The sequence below is a fragment of the Gossypium hirsutum genome, chromosome D02, assembly GCF_007990345.1.
Source record: "Gossypium hirsutum isolate 1008001.06 chromosome D02, Gossypium_hirsutum_v2.1, whole genome shotgun sequence".
NCBI lineage: Eukaryota > Viridiplantae > Streptophyta > Magnoliopsida > Malvales > Malvaceae > Gossypium > Gossypium hirsutum.
In genome coordinates, this window is record NC_053438.1 from 48,153,580 (window position 1) to 48,163,867 (window position 10,288).

Here is a 10,288-nt window from a genome sequence, read left to right on the forward strand (position 1 = left end):
TTATTCAATTCAAACCATAAACAAATAATTAGGGCAATTTACCTTTAGCCCCTAAAATTTGCATTTTTCATAATTTAGTCCCTATTTCACAAAACACAAAATACGCAAAATTCATCAACACCATGCCTTAGCCGAATCTTCCTATGGTCCCTAACAATCTATATAGTCTTTTATTTCACATTTAAGCCCCTAAATTTTCAAATTTCACAAATAAATTCTTAATTTTGATTTTTATCAAAAAATCACTTAATTAAACATGATAGTCAAACATCAAAGATTTATTTTTCATCTTCAAACAAAAATTTCATTACATTATCAACAATGGCAAATCTCAAATTCATCATCAATTCCAAAAATTAAAGTATGGGCTAGGTAATATTCGAAGCAACGATCTCAAAAACGTAAAAATTATTTAATAACATTTTATTTAATAACAAGGAACATACCTAATTTTAATCTTCAAAGTGCTGAATACACAAAAGCTCAAGAGTTCTCTTTTCTTTCTCAAGTTTCGACAAAAACAAAGCTAGTTGCATGGCCATTTTGTGTTTTATTTTATTTAATAACATGTTATTTACTTTTTACTATTTTAACCTTAATAAAATCATAATATAAGTCACTTGAATCATGGACATAAATGTCCACTAACCTTATAATGACACAATAAAATTTTAAGGACTTCCAATAAATCAAATCATAACAAATTAGCATTTTAACAATGAGAATGCCATTTTTACTTTTTATGCGATTTGGCCCTTTTTCACAAATTAAGCACGCAAACGGATAAATTAAATCAGAAAAATTTCACACATGTCAATTCACATACTATAAGCATGGAAAATAATATTAAAATATTTTTTGACTCGAATTTGTGGTCTTGAAACCACTGTCCAACTAGGGTCTAAACCGGGTTGTTACATATGGGGCCAGATATAATTGGAGTGGGGAATGAGAAGTAAGGCTTTCAGATAGTTTCTCGTAACTAATGTCCCTTTCTTCTCATGTTTGCAGTGGAAACAAATCTGCCGTTGTAACAAATACAACTGTAGAGATTAGAGTTCATGAGAATGTTATTAACTCTGTTTATGGGGAAAATGGTCGCAATCTAGCTCGCTTAAGAGAGGTAACAGTTTTTTCTTAACTATTTCTGCATTGTTTTATTGGCATATTTCCAAAAAGATGTTTGGTATAGTATTTAGTTGGTTAGAGTGGTTTTGCTCCTAATTCTACAAAGACTTATACAATCACCGCCTAAACAACTCAACTTTTGATAAAACTTAGTGAAGAACTTAGACAGAACTACCTGAGAAGAGAAAATCAAACCACATGAATTTGATAGAACTTGAAGCTGTTGCCTATTTAACCGCTTTTCTTCTTTTATTTTTCAAGCAGTGTACTCTAGTCTAGCCATCTATGCAAGCCCTGCTATTTGGTGACAATAATTTAGTTCTAATCATTTACAAAATGTTCTGTGGTGAATGGCTTATGGAGAACACTATTTTCTATCTTATATTTCTTCTACTGTCTAGTTTTGCTTTTCTTTTATAACCAATATAAGAATTTATATTTACTATGATTAGTTGGCTTAGTGATGAAAATCATGAGCCTATTATTTTGTTATTTTCACCCTCATAGACTTCATTTTAAGCTTCACAATTCATAAAGTACAATTCAAATTAACCTTCAATAACAATTTTGGTATTAAATGCGTATGTGTGATATGTAAACCCCCTAAAAGGAGAGAACTCACTTTCTTGGATTGTTCTCTTGGACATTTTGCTGTGAAACTCTTTAGTTGAAAATAAAATTCTACTCTATATCCTCAATAAAAATTTTGCCAGAGTACATTTAAAATAAGCCAAAAATATCAAGAGTACATGTTGTTGATCAACTTATATTATGAATTCTTCCAAAATATTTATTAAAGATAAAATTCAAGCTTTGAGTTCGAATATTGATAAAGTTATATTAAAAATTTATCTTGCATGGATACCTTTTTAGTCTAGAAGATGTGTTTTTAGGTAGAATTTGTAATGCATGCATTTGTGAACATCAATATTGCTGTTTTTAAAATGGCTGATCTCTTCTAGTGAGGTTTTAGGTTGCCTTTACATGGCCTTTTCCATTTTGTATGTAAACAATAACTTAGTATCTCACTCAAGTATTTAAATTTTATGATAAATAAAAAATATGTTAGCTCCTGTTTCTCTTACAATAGCTTTTACATTTTTACGAAATGTGGCTTTAACACTCCCTTGCGTATGCAGTAGCAGTAAATTTTGAAGCTAAGCCAAGTTTTTTTGTATTCATTCTAATCTATTTTTATCTTTATGTGAAGTAGAAGGTTTAATTGAGGATGAGCGCTATTGCGCGTTAAGCAAAATTCCAGACCATCCAACAACTTTAGCCTTTATAAAAAGCATATAGATTCTTGAACCTCTTTTACGCTCATGTCACGTCGAAGTACTGCAGAAGAAAAAACTACAAAATTTGATCCAATTTATCGTAATCGATTAGTTAACATGTTGGTTAACTGTATTTTGAAACACGGAAAAAATCATTGGCTTAGCAAATTATCTATCGAGCCTTGAAAAATATTTAACAAAAGACAGAAACAAATCCACTATATGTTTTACGTCAAGCGCTATGTGGAGTAACTCTCAATATAGCAGTAAAAGCAAGATGTTTAGGCAGATCAACTCATCAAGTTCCCATTGAAATATGATCCACACAAGGAAAAGCACTTGCCATTCGTTGGTTATTAGGGGCATCCCGAAAACGTTTGGGTCGAAATATGGCTTTCAAATTATGTTTCAAATTAGTGGATGCTGCCAATGGGAGTGGTGATGCCATACGTAAAATGGAAGAGACTCATAGAATGGCAGAGGCAAATAGAGCTTTTGCACATTTTCATTAATCCATGAATAAGATCGATATTGACACCTAGATTCATGGATCCATACATCTCGATCAGAAAAGAATCAATAGGAAAAGAAAGAATCAAAATTGATCGATATATTTCTCAAAATAAATGAAAAGGAAACGAAAGCTGAAACATAAATCATAGATCAACTAAGCCCTCTCGGGAACTTGCTTAAGAATAAGAAAGATGAATCTCATGTAAATACCATGGAATAAAGTTTTATCCTATTCATGGGGATTCCGTAAATATTCCCATTCCAAAAATAGAAAGTTCGAAACTATTGGGATTGTTTTGGAGATTGGATGCAGTTACTAATTCATGATCTGGCATGTACGGAATGAAAACTTCATTGTCGATTCTACGAGAATTTTAATGAAAGCCTTTTATTTGCTTCTCTTTAATGAAAGTTTTATTTTTTCCTCTGTGCGATTGGAATGGGTTAGAAGATTTCTTGTTAACCATTAAAAATCATGGTTGTGTTGGTGATGTTTTGGTAACTTTTTCTATTTGTAATATTTGGATGGTATAATGACATGATAGAATGTCATTACAATGTTGTAAATTTTTGATGTAAAATTTAACATAGAGATTATGAAATATAAGCTAATGAATTCATGTAACTTTTTGTTAATATATGAATATTATGTTTGGATGTAAAATATAATTCTCAAGCTATTTACTACTTCTAATATTTTATTTTTTTATTTTAGAATAATTAAATTATTTTTTCACTAATGATATTTTAGCACATTAAATATGTATTATAGTTTAAAAATAATAAAGCAGGTTATATATTATTTTTATAATATTATATGTTATGATTTTTTAATTCATATTATAATAATTACATTAAGAATGTTATTAAATTATATATTATTTTATTAAATTGTATTTAATAATAATTATATAAAAATATGATTAAATTATTTATTATTTTTATTAAAATATATTTAATAATAATCTTATTAAAATTTAATAACAATAACAATAATCATCTATCTAAAAAAATTCTGTTAAGGGTACTTTGGTCATTTAAGCCTTTTTTTCTTATGCTATTACAACATTTATTCCATTCAACCAAACACAAGAATGTCATTACAATGCTATTCCATTCCATTCAACCAAACAATTGAATTACTGATTATAGCTCTATTCCATTATAGTTCTATTTCATTACAACTCTATTCAATTACAGCCATATTCTATTACAGTGAACCAAACGTACCGTAAGTGTCATCATTATCATTTCCAACGGTTCCAGTCCCTAAATTCTTGTGCAACAAACTCGGGCACTCCTCCTTCAGGGTAAGTATGTATCCCTCTTCTTATGGTTTCTGTAGCCAAAGTGTGAGCTATGAAGTTTGCAGTTCTAGGGATGGATATGAAGTTAATCTGTTGAAAAAATCGTCTTAATCATTGAATATCTCTTATTATTTCCCTTATCTCCAATCTGTCTAGGAGATTTGATTTTCTTTTCTTCATAACTGTTAATGAGTCCCCTTCGATTGTTATTGATGAAAGTCCCATTTGTTTCCACACTATCACTGCTTGGAGGCATGCATGAGCCTCTGCTGCGAATAGGGATGCAATCTCCCCTGGAGCACCATCAAAAACCGTGTTGAAATTGACTTAATATCTAGACCGTTCGGGGGACACCAGTCTACATTCACATAGACCTTGGTAAGTCCTTTGTCTTCAATGCTATCAAGTTCTTTTAAATATCTGGTGACCCATTCAGCAATATCAGTACTCGTGCTCCTTTGCCCCTCATGAATACCCTTGTTTCTATCTGTCCAGATCGCCCATAAGAAGCGGTAGAACAATCGACATTGCATGCTAGTGCTCTTTTTAAAAACCTAAGTAAGCCACTCCCAACTATTCATATTTTGAGTTGTCAAAATCCATGCTAATTTTAACCTTTTTATTGGACATTCACATAAAATGTGGTCAGTATTCTCAACTGCCCCTTCACATCTGAGGCACATTACCTCCACAACCAACCGTTTGAGGTTTAGATTAGCTAGGTTAGAAATAAAATTCCAGGAAATTTTCCATATTGTAATCTTGATTTTTGTTGGAATATGAAAATTCCACAATTTTTTGTAAAACAAAATTAGATCGGTCTGTATAAAATTAGGACTAGTAGTGCCTTCTTGTAATAGTTTACAGGCACTTCGCTCAAAGAACACCCTTGAGGGCTCTCCTTTCCATACTAGCACATCGTCATGGGCTTCCTTTGCTAGAGGGATTCTCAAAATTCTAGCTGCATCTTCCCTTGATAAGGTATTGTTAATAAGTTCAGCTTTCCATTCTCTAGATAGCACATCAATTAAATCCAAAATAGTATTAACATCATCATTACTAATGCTTGAATTTACCTTGTAACTAACAACCCCTAGTAGCTACACATCTACCCTTATTGAAATTTTTTCACCGGTGCCTACCTTCCAACATAGCCTATCCTGTAGCAACCCCCTTGCTGCCCAAATGCTCTTCTAGGCATAAGAAGGTAGATTCCCTAACTCAACATTTAAAAAATAAGCATTTGGGAAGTATTTAGCCTTTAAGACACGCGCTAATAAAGAATTTGGGAAATTAATAATACGCAAACTTTATTTTGCTAACAAAGTAATATTAAACTTCACCAAACTGTGAAACACCAACCCTTATTTTCTTTTAATTCACATAAACGGTCCAATCCACACCAATGAATCCCTCTCATCCCATGGCCTTTTTTCCACCAAAACCTAGCTATGATGCTTTCCAATTCGCCACAAAAAGACTTTGGGAGTAGAAAAAACATCAAATAGCCTATAAAATAGCTTTAATGAAAACTTTTTTACCACATTGCGATAAAAATCTCAAGCCCTAATTCTCAATCTGCTGCTTCAAACGGTCCTTTAAAATCTGAAAATAAGCCTTTTTATTTCTCCCACCATATTTGGCAACCCTAATTATCACTTTGGATTATTCGAGTTCCTCACCCCAAGAATGTCAGATATAATACGTTTATTTCCTTCAAAGGTATTGGTACTATAAAAAATAGTGGATTTATCGTAAATTACACATTACCCTGAACATCGTTCATACTCCCTCAAAATCGATCTCAAGGTTTGTGCTCCATTTTTACCAGCTTCCCAAAAAAGAATACAATCATCTGCAAATAACATATGCGAAATCTAAGGGGCCCTCCTACTGGCTTTGACACCTTTAATCAAACGATCCCTTAACGCTAGTCTCATAAGCATCGATAAACCTTCGCTACAAATCAAAAACAAAAATGGACTCAATGGGTCACCTTGGCGAAGGCCCCTCGTGGGTCTAAAAATCTCCCCAGCTTTCCCTTCACAATTACCAAATAAAAAACAGTAGTAATACATTTCATAATGGTCTTCACCCACGAGATATGAAACCCTATACGTAACATCATTGCCCTTAGAGAAGGGCATTCAACTCTGTCATAGGTTTTACTCATATCTAACTTCAGTGCCATAAATCATTTCCTCCCCACTCTCTTTTGTCGAAGAATATGTAAAATCTCATAAGCAAGCAACAAATTATCCGAAATCAACCTTTCCGACACATAGACACTTTAGGCACTATTAATACAAACTTCTAAAACTTGTTTAAATCGATTAACGATCATATTTGCTACCATTTTATATAGGACGTTACATAAGCTAATAAGCCTAAAACTCCCTAGATTCATCGAGTGGGGAATTTTATGGATTAACACAATATTGGTAACATTAATTCTAACTCATTACCTTCATTTAGGACGCCTAAGAAAAAGTTGGTGAAATCGCTCCCCACTATATGCCAAAATTTTTGAAAAAATAGAGCTAGAAAACCATTATCCCTAGACGTCTTCATTGGTTCCATTTCCTTTAAGGTTGATACAACTTCTTCCATATATTTTGAAATTATATTAAATTTTTCATCCTAAAAAATACACCTCTCTACTTTGGAAAGAATATGATCAGTATTCCCTGTGATAGCCCGAAATAGGGCCTAATAGGAATAGTGATTTCATAACCACAAATCTGAAGTGAAATAGTTTAATTTTATAAATTTTTATTAATTACCGATTGATTGAAATATTGTGTGAAAATATGGATAGGAAATTTTAATGATTTAGTGCCTAATTGAATTTTTAGGACTAAATTGAGAAAAATGCAAAGTGTGTCTAATTATTGATTAAAGGACTTAATTGAATTATTGCATGAAATTGGAAGTATTTACGTGGCAAGTAGACCATAAATTAGTGTTATGGACACATAAGGGTAATTCTAGAAAAATATCTAAATAAGTGGGTTAAGGGCATTTTTGTCAAAATTGAATAAAAGACTAAATAAGATGAAAACAAGTGTTCATCTTATTCAAACTAGACCCTTGCCGCCAAAAATTTCATGTCACCATAGCTAGGATTCTTGATTTTTTTAAGCTCAATTGTAAGTGATTTCCTGACCCGTTTTTAATTATTTTCGCATTTTTATGCTTATTGAAGCTTGAATTTCATGTTTCTACCATTTATTTTAAATGAAATTAAAGTTTAAAAAATTTATCCATTCATGATATAGTTGTAATTTGATGAATGATGATAGATATTGAATGATTGAAGTGCTAATTACGAGTTTTACTAGATGAATTTCGATAAAAATGTTGAAAAAGGACTAAATTGTGAAAGATAGTAAAGTGTGCATAAAGTTGTGATTTTTTGAAATTGAGGGCTGTTATGAGCATGAAATATGATTTAGTGAGGTTTAAAATTTAAGAAATTTAGTGAATTTTATTTTTACAAGCTTTGAGGCAAAAGTGTAATTTTTGAAAAGCTATGGGAAAAAATGTAAGTTTGCCAAGATATTGTGTATGAATTGCACTTGAATGGAATGTTGATAAAATATATTAAATTGTGTTAATATAGATCAAGAAAGAAGGAATAGTGAAAGTGATCGGGGAAAAGAGAAGGTTATCTACTAATTTACGAAAATAGTCGTTTTGCATCCTAGGTAAGTTACGTGTAAATAATAGCAATATATTTTTATAAATTGTGAATTATAGTTGATATGTGCATTAATATTTAATGTGGAAGGAAAATTTTTCATGAATTATTCAAGTGATAAAGTGTTTAAAATAAAGTGTTAAGTGTAAATTCTCGGTTGAACTTAAGAATAGAAATGGATACAAGTGACATGTCACTAGAGACCAGTGTTACAATGTTACAGTGAGTTCCGGGTGCTGGGTGATTTAGCATGTGTTGCAGATACCTGACAGCTTGTATGAGCAGGCCCGTGGACATTTCCAGTGTTATTAATCAGAGGTAGCTCCGGCTACATTTCAGTGGTAGTTACGACTACATATCAGTGATAGCTTCGGCTACATATCAGTGTGGCACTTATGTGCTAATTCTCTACGTATCCGTGTATATTCTGAGTGGTCAATGGGATTAATAATGAGTTAAAGTGAATATGAAATGAGGTGTGTATGTAGGTACATTTGAAAGAATGAGCATATGTGATAAAGGTTAAGTGTATAAATGTATGTGCAAGTGAATTTGGTAAGATTGTGCATATATAAGTGATTGAAATTGCTAAGAAATGTATTGATTAGTTATATGTTAAAAAATGTTTAATTATTAAATGAGCGCTTATTGTTTATATGTAACTTACTAAGCTATTAGTAGCTTACTCCTTTATTCCTTTCCTTTGTTTTATAGTGTTTTGAGCTTACTCGAATTGGAGATCGTTAGAGCTTCGTATCACACTATCAATAAACATCTCAGTATTACGTGATTTCAAAATATTTAAAGCTATGGCATGTATAGAGACTTATTCATTTTGAGTATGTTCATATGATATGGCTAAAGATTAGCTATTGAAATGGTTAGTAAAGAACATGTTTTGGTGTTATGTATGTTTAAATGGTAGCTAATACAAAGAAGCAGTTTTTGGACAGCAGTAGTGACTTGAATTTAAAAAATAACCAAAAATAGTAGAAATGGAATTAGAGAGTGAATGATATATAGAATTAAATATTATCAAGTCTATTTTTACATGAAAGAAACGGTGTAGGAAAAATAATCTTATATTTTGAGATATTTGAGTTTTAGTGAGACAGGGTTAGAATGGTTTTTGAAGTCCTCTATTATGATTTTAGAAATTCATTAAAAATTGTACAGAAAGAATTATGGGTCATAATTTATATTTCTAGATTCCTTAGTGAGTATATTTTCAAAAAAATCAAACAATAACATTATATTAATTCTGTACAATGAGATAATTGATTTTTAGTGACAAGAGGTCAGAACTGGTTAGCAGTGAAACAGGGGAGAATTTAACGAATAAACTGTACTAATTGGCATAGCCAAAAGTTCTGAAAATTTTATGGTAAGAAGGTATATGAGTCAGTTTCAGAGAAAATTTATGAATATAAATTTTGAGTTTCATAACTTGAGGTATAATTAAATTAGTGATAGTCGCGCAGGTGGACAGTTTTGTTGGGAATAGTGATTAATTTTAAAAGCAAATTTTTGTGTTCCGAACTAGGAAGTTAAGTCAGATAACGCCTCGTGCTTGACTCCGAAAACGGTCTCGAGTAAGGGGGTGTTACATTCCCGATCCCGTTTGACGAGAAAATATTTTGAAAGTAGTAGTCTCATCCTTGTTAATCTCAAGGTTAAGATGGATTTTTACATCGATTAGTTCTACTAGATTCTCATCATCTCTCTCTCGTCCCATTAGCTCCTCCAGTTTTTTTATCAGTTCCTTATTACAGGTTACCCTCTTGTATCTGACCGAAGTTGCCCATCTCACAAGACCCTGTTGTAGCCTATTCAATTATTTCAAAATATCATCTGTAGGAGATAGCCATAACTTCCTTACCTTCTCCTCAAAAAATTCTTCCATCACCCACTATGCCTAAAAATGGGCTTTCCTCCTCGACAGATTGTTCATCCCTTTGTTTGTTTGAATTAAAAGAGGGCAATTATCCAAAAAAGAATGTGGTAAATATTGAATCACTGTAGTCGAGTAATTGGGATTCTAGTTAATTCTCGTTTAGGGGAAAGACAAGAAGCAATTGGTGCTCCTCCAGCTAATTGAGTATTGGGTGTTTCCTGTTGTTGACGGTAAGTGTGCGAATGCTTTTGATGCTATTTGTAAGACTATGTTTTAGGATAATTTTTGTGTGAGTTTCGTAATTCTTACTGAAATTAGAGTGTTCAAATGTTATTCTTAGGATTTAGTGGTATTGGGATTGCTTTCACATCAAAATCGAGCCAAGTGTGTAACAAAAATGTGAGAAAACAATGATTGACAAAAGCTAAAATTCTAGCCTGTCGACGCCACACGAGAGTTTGCCCGACCG

The 10,288-nt window shown here is 31.9% G+C and overlaps 1 pseudogene; it reads left to right on the top strand.

Annotated features, from left to right (window-relative positions):
• Positions 1 to 2,450: 2,450 nt before the first annotated feature.
• LOC121214556 (30S ribosomal protein S7, chloroplastic-like) lies at positions 2,451 to 2,917 on the top strand (annotated as a pseudogene).
• Positions 2,918 to 10,288: the final 7,371 nt, after the last annotated feature.